Below are 8,651 nucleotides of genomic sequence, written 5' to 3'. Positions count from 1 at the left end.
TGTGAGTGTGTGCATATGTGTGTGAGTGTGTGAGTATATGTGTGTATGTGTGTGAGTATGTGTGTGTGAGTGTGTGTTAGTTTGTGTATGTGTTTGTGTGTGTATGTTTATGTGTGTACTTTTTATGTAAATAAGTCCATGGGCTTTTTCTTGGAAAGATGTTATATAAATCAAATAAGAAATAATAAACGACAATAAGCCACTTTACAGCGAGCTAAAAATAAGATCTAAGATTCTGAAAGGATACCTAGACTTTATGTCTTATAAAACAGCCACATGAGAGCTGTACAGCAGAGTGACAATAAAGTATGTCAGTAAACAAAGCTCTTTGCCCTACCCTTGTTAAGTAAATATACTTATCAGTCCTGATAGACTGAAAAGCTTCTTCCAGTTTAATTTGCATGAGGTCACTTGCTCTTAGCTTAACATATTCAGAAATGCAACAGAAATAAAATACAATTAATTGACAGTTATACGAGGCCAATATAACTTTAATCTAGGAAGTATTATGGGATAAGTAAATGCCACTTCAAAAGTAAACTGTGCGTGCAGTCCCTTCTTTCTGCTTTGAGAGAGTTTCTGCATGCCAGGAGTTTCTTTGAGACATTCAGAAAGTACGGTAAGCAGAGGAGAGAAATGGAGTATGGGCAATAGCTCACATATATCTGATATTGAATCAGTGACTCAATTTTGTGCCTTGAAATAAATACCCCTTTAGTTCCTTTATTGTAACAATCTACCACAAGTTAAAAATTACTTAATCTATCAAACTACAACTGGTAATTGAAAAGAACATTAAGGGAGGCATTTTTCAGGACAGTAAGGAATGGAAGTGGGATGTGCTCATGGCAGGACATGAAAGAACACAAATGGACATCCTCCTCTTAGCCCCTCAGCTCTCCAGCCTGTGGGGTTCAGATCCATGATAGCCAAGTTCAATGTTCCCAGCAGGAGAGATCTACAGGGGTGGGAGGAGGAGAGGGAGAGCTGGGACATAAGGAATCACCAGGATTCCCTGATGGAAGCTCAGAGTTGTGGCTCCCTGATCCCTGCAGAAGTCTAGACCCACATCTAGATACACTGCCTCCTGAGCACTTACTGGACTTCTATGGTATTATCACCAAACACCATGCAGCCCTAGTAACTGCCTGCATATTACAGATTTTAGGAGAAAGCACCTGGCCTCCCCAAATGGAAGGAGTGGTGTGCAAATATCCATATTTTCTTTTCCCTGTATTCACTTGAGCTTCTGGTATCCAGTTCTTTCTGCATATCAATAACATTTTCTTCAAATGCAAAAACCGTCACCATCAACTTACTCTCCAGGTGAACTATAAGATCAGTTACATAAATGATTGACTATCTGCAATACTGAATGCTAGTCTACACTCTCCTCATGGCATGTCTATGCCCTGTGACTAAAGATAAATATCATATGTTGAGCAATAGAAACAAGTTCCAACGGAACATATACTCTATGATACCATTTATATAAGTTTCTAAAGCACAAAGATACAACAGGGAAGGGAGTCATTCATAAGCATGAATATACAGAAACATACCCAAGAATGTCATACACAAACCTCAGGATGCTTATGATTTCTGGGGAGGGAGGTAAGGTAAAGAGATGAACAAGTAAGTCTTTAACTGGATAGCTAATATTTTATTTGTTTAGAAGGGAAAGAGATTAAAGAAAATATTGCAAATGGATAATAGCTATAACTATGGGGGTAAGTACATGGTTATCACATAATTTCCTGTATTTTCTTGTATATTTGAAATACTGCATAATTAAGAGTTCTAACACTAAAAATAAGACTTGTCTTAGACATACCCTACTCTCCAATTGCACTGAGCTGCTTGTTGTTTCCAAACACCATAATTATTCTGACTTCTGTACCTATGATGGTTGACTTTTTCTCTAGGCTTCAAGTAGTCAGATTATTTCTAAAATCACGTAGTTGAGATAAAAATCAAAAAAAGAAAATGTGTCTTATCACAGACCCAAGAAGACCAACCAGCACTATCTCATCCATACACATTTTCCTTTATTTTATGGTCACTTAGTATAAATTATAAAATTTTTTAAAACACTCATGTAGCGTATGCGTGTGCATGTGTGTGTGTGTTTGTGTGGAGAGGGGTTAGTGGTAACAGACTAAATGCAGATTTCTTAAATATTGCAAAGAATTTTAATCCACTTTCAACATTTTGGGCTTTGTTACCATGGAAATGGTATGACAAATTCAGCAACCTGATTTTATTTTCCCAGAGAGAAGGTAGATGATGAGAAAAAGGTACTTTATTTTAAACTAATTGAGTGGCCCAGTTCCCTGCCCTGGCCTTCCAGCATGACACTGAAAATATCTTGAAAGCAAGAAGAATCCAATAATTAACTTCACTTACCAAGGACTTGTTATGTATGCATATGTAAATATATTTATATATGTGTGAAAAAGCCTAATCTCTGCTAGTCAAGACCTCATTTGGGTTACAAGCCTGGTGTTCATAAACTCATGGTGGGTATTGATCAGTGCTTGTGGTAGATTGTATTTTCCAAGATGGTGTGCAGCATGGTGTATGGTCCCACAGGCTCCTCTTAAAATGCGATGCCGTCACTCTTCTCACAGAAAGGCAGGATCTTTACTCCCTCCTCATGAATCTGGGAGTGTCTGTAGCTCTGGCAGAAATGACATGTAACTTCGGAGTCCACAGCATAGGAGATGATGTGGCTTCTGTCTGGCCCTCTTTGGAGGCTCACTCTTGTATCCAATCACCATGCCAAAAGGAAGCAGAGATACTGCCTGAAGAATCCACACATAGAAGTTCTAGCCAATAGGCCTGGTCGAAAGTGAGTAGCTTCTAGATGATTTTAGCTCCTGACTTTTGAGTTACCCAAGGTGATGCCACCTGGAGCAGAGATAAGTTGTTCCTCTGAACTCTGCCCAAATTGCAGATTCATGAGTAAAACATAGAAATCCATTCCTAGAGATCTGATATTCTTCTAGTTTCTTCCTCTTGACACTGTTGGGATTTGTTGTCTTTCAGCTATGTGACACTAGTCTCCTGCTGAAAAGCTCAGACTGAATGGATCCAGTAGAAGCCACAATGGGGTGACAAAATATGTATATATATATAGAAAGTCTAACTGCTACATGACCGACAGAGAGATTGGAAATCTGACTTGTGTCCATTCTTGCCCCAGATAAATTTCATGAGAATATGTAGGAATATGTAATGATGGCTTTAATTTTTCTTTTATGGTAGGTACTAGAACAATTTTAGAAAATGGCTGTTCTTGAGAGACTGTGTTTATTCATTTATTCATTAGCTATTAACTGAGCATCTTCAATGTGTTGTGCCTCGCCCAGGTGCCATTCTCTCACCAGAAAACTTGAATCCAGAACTGAGTATTTTTCCCAAGGTCAAACAATTAATTAGTGGAAAAAATCTCAGGCATCTTAATTTCACGTCCACAGTTCTTTCTGTAATATCACCCAGATCGACACACATGGGACTGAGTTTATATACCTGTCACTAGCTCTGTGACACTGGACAAGCCACCCTCTCACTGGGCTGCAGTTTTCATGTCTTTATAAAAAAAGGATTGAATTGTATCCTCCTTTTATTTATTCTTTAATCCAAGTTATAGTCTATCTCTGTGGTCATTTTGTACTCCATCAACCTAGATAAACTGGAACTACATTTCTCTGTATGGTTCTGGGTTAGAGTTGGCCACAGAGAAATTTCCATGAGATTTGGAGGTCAGAAGTGTGCAACCACTGCACTAGGCAGGTGAGTACAGGGCATCAGGCTCTGGGCAGGTCGTGTACATGTTGATCATCAGCTGGCCCTTGGCTTTTGCAACCCTTTCTGGTTCCCCTGCCTCAGGTTGTCTGAGTCCTGGGCTGGGCCCACGTGCAGCTCTGCTGCAAGGACACCAGCTTCTTCTGCAGGGAATTGCCGTTTGGGGATGCCATGCACTGAGAGACAGATGCATGTGACAGTCTGTCCCTGTGGGCTCCAGTTTGCTCTCATAGCTTCTACTTTTTCCTTGTTCTTTTCAACTTGGCATTCAGCTTTCCTCTTGACCATCTCTTGACCTGCCCCTTGATTACCTACTCTACTGACATACTCCAGATCTGGTTAGATGCAGAAGCAATGGCCTTCCATAGACTTCTTCATCAGCTTTGTTCTGCTCAGCTAATCATCCCCGCTGAACATGAACTTCCCCATTTCCACCTACAATTGTATAAAATCAAATCCATATAACAGCTCCCTTATTCTATACCACCCACAAGATTCAGCTTCCCTTATTAAACCCTGCCCAATCTAATCTTTAATATCATATCATTGAAGATCATGTAAAAGAACACAGTGAAGGACAAAAAATAATAACAGTGTTCTTTTTTGGAGGCATTTAACCAGTCAAGGTTACTCAAATTCCATTTACTTCCTTCAATATAAACTTTTGTTGGTCCTGCTCATCTTCTTGGTGAACTTCCTAAAGTGTGCAGCCATGCTTTGGTAGTTAAAGCAACTCTGTGTACTTAAAATGACTCACACTTAAAAAAAATATTTATCTATCTATTCATTTATTTTAAATATATTTTTATTGATTTCAGAGAGGAAGGGAGAGGGAGAGAGAGATAGAAACAACAGTGATGAGAGAGAATCATTGATTGGCTGCCTCCTGCACACCCTTGTGTCCTTGACTGGAATTGAACCAGGGACCCTTCTGTCTGTAGGCCACTGAGCCAAACTGACTAGGATTCACACTTTTTTTTTAATGGACAAGTTGTTAGTCAACTCAGATGGGTCCTCAGGCTAAAACATAATAGCAAATAATACAAAAGGCAACATTCATATTTCTAGAAAATAACTGTAGTCCTTATTATATTTTAAACTAGAACCTTATGAAGAATTGAGTGGTGCTCATCGTTAGGTCCTGATATATAATATGAACTCTGTAAATATTTGCAGTGTATGTGTTCTGGCAAACAGACTTGACTAAAATGGAAGTATATGGCAGATATTGTTCAAGGGTGTTTAGTTCCAGAACCAGAAATTAACTTCTTTAGGAGGTAGAGTTTCCTTTATGTTTTTCAGAAGACCTGAGAACTGAATTATAAAGGCGTCTGGGTGCTTTTACGAAGTGGAAAAGAGCTATATAAAGAACATGAGTCATTTATTGTTACTACCCGTCATCTTATCCAATGATACTCTGCAGAGTACAATGGCTTTTGAGCCCAGTATTGATGTTTTCATATAGGTGCTTATTAGTTTCACAATAGAAACCATGATAACAACTATAAACTAAAATTTATTAAAAGTTTTAAAAGCTTTTGTAAAATGAAAAGACAATATTAAGTATTGGCAAAGATATGGATTAACGAAACTTTCATATCCTGCTTTTGGAAGTAAAAATTTATACAAAAACTTTGAGAAATTCTATGGCAATATCTACTAAATTAGCTGAATTTGCCCATAGGCTATGTGTTACTCCCAACACAATGTACATAATATGTTCCCCAAAAGATACACACCACAATGTTCATGACAGCACTATTGTAGTATCTCCAAATTGAAGCCACTTAAATGCCTAAAATGGCAGAATAGATAAATAAATTGTGATTTATTCACACAAGAATCCAGAAAAAAAAAGCGTATACGCTGGATGATTCCACTTCCATAAAGTTCAAAAATATTACAGAAATAGACAAAATCACCTATGTCCTTAGATGTTAGAAGTTAGACTAGAAATAACTCTGGGTGACGGTAGGTGGAAAGGGACCAAGGGGAATGCTAGGAATCCTGTTTTTTGTTTGTTTGTTTGTTTGTTTGTTTTTATCTGGGTGCTAGTTCTATGTCCAATTTGTAAAAATGTATCAAGTGGTACACTTAGGATATGTGTTCCTTTCTGTATGTTACACTTCAATAACAGTTTTTTAAAGGTTGAAAGTCTTCTGTTACAGTTGTCTTGGTCAACAACAAAAATCTATTTTCATTGACTTAGAGGTCAAAAAAGTCCTTTTAAAGCTGACCTTCTAAAGTCAATCTCTCCATATATTTCCGCTGATGCCAACTGTAGCTCACCCATCAAGGTATAAAGGAGTAAAGATGTATTTCTTTCACCAGGATATCCATTAATCCACAGTTGGGTGTTTTATGCCCCATAAACATGATGACATAGTTCTATTAATCTTTTTTAGCATCACATCCACTGCCCCTGAAAAGCGTTACACAGTGAAGCAGGTTTCAAATACCTACAGCGCACCTCCTTTCTTCACAGCTACCAGTCCTAGGGCAGTTGACATAGCAAAGATTATCCTGTGTTCAGCGATACTGGGAGAATGAATGGATTCTGATGAGTGTAATTTGCTTCCCCAATGACAAATGAAAAAACATTCAAATGTCTGGTGTGCATGCAAATAATGCTTTAACGAAGGCCTAATGGGGGGCTACCTGTGTAAGTGCCGCCTGATGAGCAACGGGTGAAGTCTCAGCCTTCCTAAAAGACAATCCAACAGCCTCACCAATGCAGGCTTGGATATTGGGGCATTTCATAAAACAGTGGCTACTGCTAATAAGTGATTTAAATTTCAGGGTTTAAGTATCAAAGTTGTATCAGGACAGGTTTTGAGAGGGGTGGAAGAACTGCACCATCAGAGCTTGCCTGGTGATATGAGTAAATCAAGGTTCAATAGTGGAACAAGGGGATGAGGCCATTAGTGATTAATTGAAGAACAAAAACAAAAAGTTGGGCTCCCTGAGCCGTAGTTCGCCCCCTCCTTTCAAATGAAGTAAAGAGGAGCGATCTGCCCTTGTCCCAGTGTGGTAGTTCTCTGTTGTGCATTACAAATTTAGTAGCTTGAGCCAACAATTGTTTATTAGCTCATAGGCGAAAAGTCCAGGCCCAACAGAGTTGGGTTTTCTGCTCAGGGTCCCCAAAGCTGCAGTCAAAGTGTTGGCTGCACTGCAGTGCCTACCTGGGGTCCTCTTCTGAATGCATCTAGGTTGTTGGCAGAATCTAGGCCCTTACAGTTGTAGAACTGAGATCCCAATTTTCTTTCTAGCAGTCAACCGGGGACAGCTTTCAGCTACCAGAGGCCATCTGCAATCCTTGCCAGGGGCCCCAGAAAGGCAGCTCAGGGCATGAACACTTTCCTTCTTCCAGGGTGACTGTGTCTCTATGGGTTTCTCCTCTCCAACTTCTAGACTCATTTTGAGAACCCACCTAATTAGGTCAGCCCACTCTCCCTGTTAATGAACTCAACTGAGTAATGCCTTAATTGCATCTATAAAAATCTTTCACCTAATTGTGTGAAGGACTACCCCATCATATTCACAGGTGCCACCACACTCAAGATGAGACTGGACAAGGTTTGCACAAAAGGGAACAGGTGTCAGAGAGCATCGGAGACTTCTGTCTCCCACACCAGTCATCTCTTATGTAAACAGCTGCCTATATTCCAACCTGGATTCAACCATGTGCCAGCTCTGTGACCTTGAGCAGTCATCTAACCTTCCTAAGCCTCAGTCTCTTCATCTCTAAAATCGAGGCTGGTATATTAGTGGGGGTTGGTATATTAGTTTTCTATTGCGATTTGACAAATTACCACAAACTTGTGGCTTAAAACAACCCCCCTTATTAGTTCATGGTTGTGTAGCTCAAAGGTCCAGCATGGTGTAACTGGGTTCTCTGTGCATCATAAGGGTGAAATCAAGGTGTCATCTGGACTGAATTCTTGTCTGGAGGAGAAAATTCAAGCGGTACCCCTCATTGTTCTTGTTGGCAGAATTAAGTTACTTGAGGTCCTAGACTGATGTCTCCATTTCCTTTCTGGCTCTCACTTCAGAGTCACTCTCAGTTTCTAGAGGCCATTTGCATTACTTGCCAACTCTATGTTCAAGTTGGCAAAGGCATTTCAAATCCTTCTTGATTTTGAATATCTTAGTTCCTCCATATCAGACATCTACACACAGATTTTAAAAACTCATGTGATTAGGTCAGGCCACCTGGATAGTTTATCTTAAGGTCAACTGATTTGGAACCTTAAGTACAACTGCCAAATCCCTTCACAGCATTACCTAGGTTATCCTATCTAATAATAGACAAACATGGTAATGAACCATACCTCTGCTATGCTTCCCATTGGCTAATCAGGGTGATATGCAAATTAACTGCCAACCAAGATGGCGGCCGGCAGCCATGCAGCTGAAGCGAACATGAGGCTTGGTTGCCCCGGCAATGGAGGAAGCCAAGGTTCCCCGCCTGCTGCGCCTGGCTCTGAGCCTGAAAGCAACAGCTCCGAAATGCAACTATGTATAGAAGCGAAAGAAACCCCAGAGACCTGCTTTCAGACAGCCGGCATCTGAGCTGGAGCTGCAACAAAGTTTCAATTACAGAAGGTAAATAAATCCCAGAATAAAAAAAAAAAGAAAAAAAGGAGAGACTGGGAGCTTCAGTTTCAGGCTTGGCCACAGGCCGGGCTGAGGGACCCCCCCCAATCCCCCCCCCCCAAGTGCACAAATTTTTGTGCACCAGGCCTCTAGTTTTTTAATAACTCTGAGAAGGTGTGATTCACTGGATGATGGGATCTTGGGAGAATTTTAGAACCCTACCTGCTACAGTTGGCTATAATGACCAC

General features: G+C 40.1%; 1 protein-coding gene across 3 annotated transcripts in view; it reads right to left on the bottom strand.

Annotated features, from left to right (window-relative positions):
• The window catches only part of MACROD2 (MACRO domain containing 2), a 1,947,520-nt gene that overhangs the window by 201,698 nt on the left and 1,737,171 nt on the right, over positions 1 to 8,651 (bottom strand). The gene's annotated exons all lie outside the window — the stretch shown is intronic.

This window comes from Myotis brandtii, unplaced genomic scaffold (genome assembly GCF_000412655.1).
Source record: "Myotis brandtii unplaced genomic scaffold, ASM41265v1 scaffold137, whole genome shotgun sequence".
Classification (NCBI taxonomy): domain Eukaryota; kingdom Metazoa; phylum Chordata; class Mammalia; order Chiroptera; family Vespertilionidae; genus Myotis; species Myotis brandtii.
Note: the sequence above shows the minus strand (reverse complement) of the source record. Positions and strands in the feature narration are given on the sequence as shown.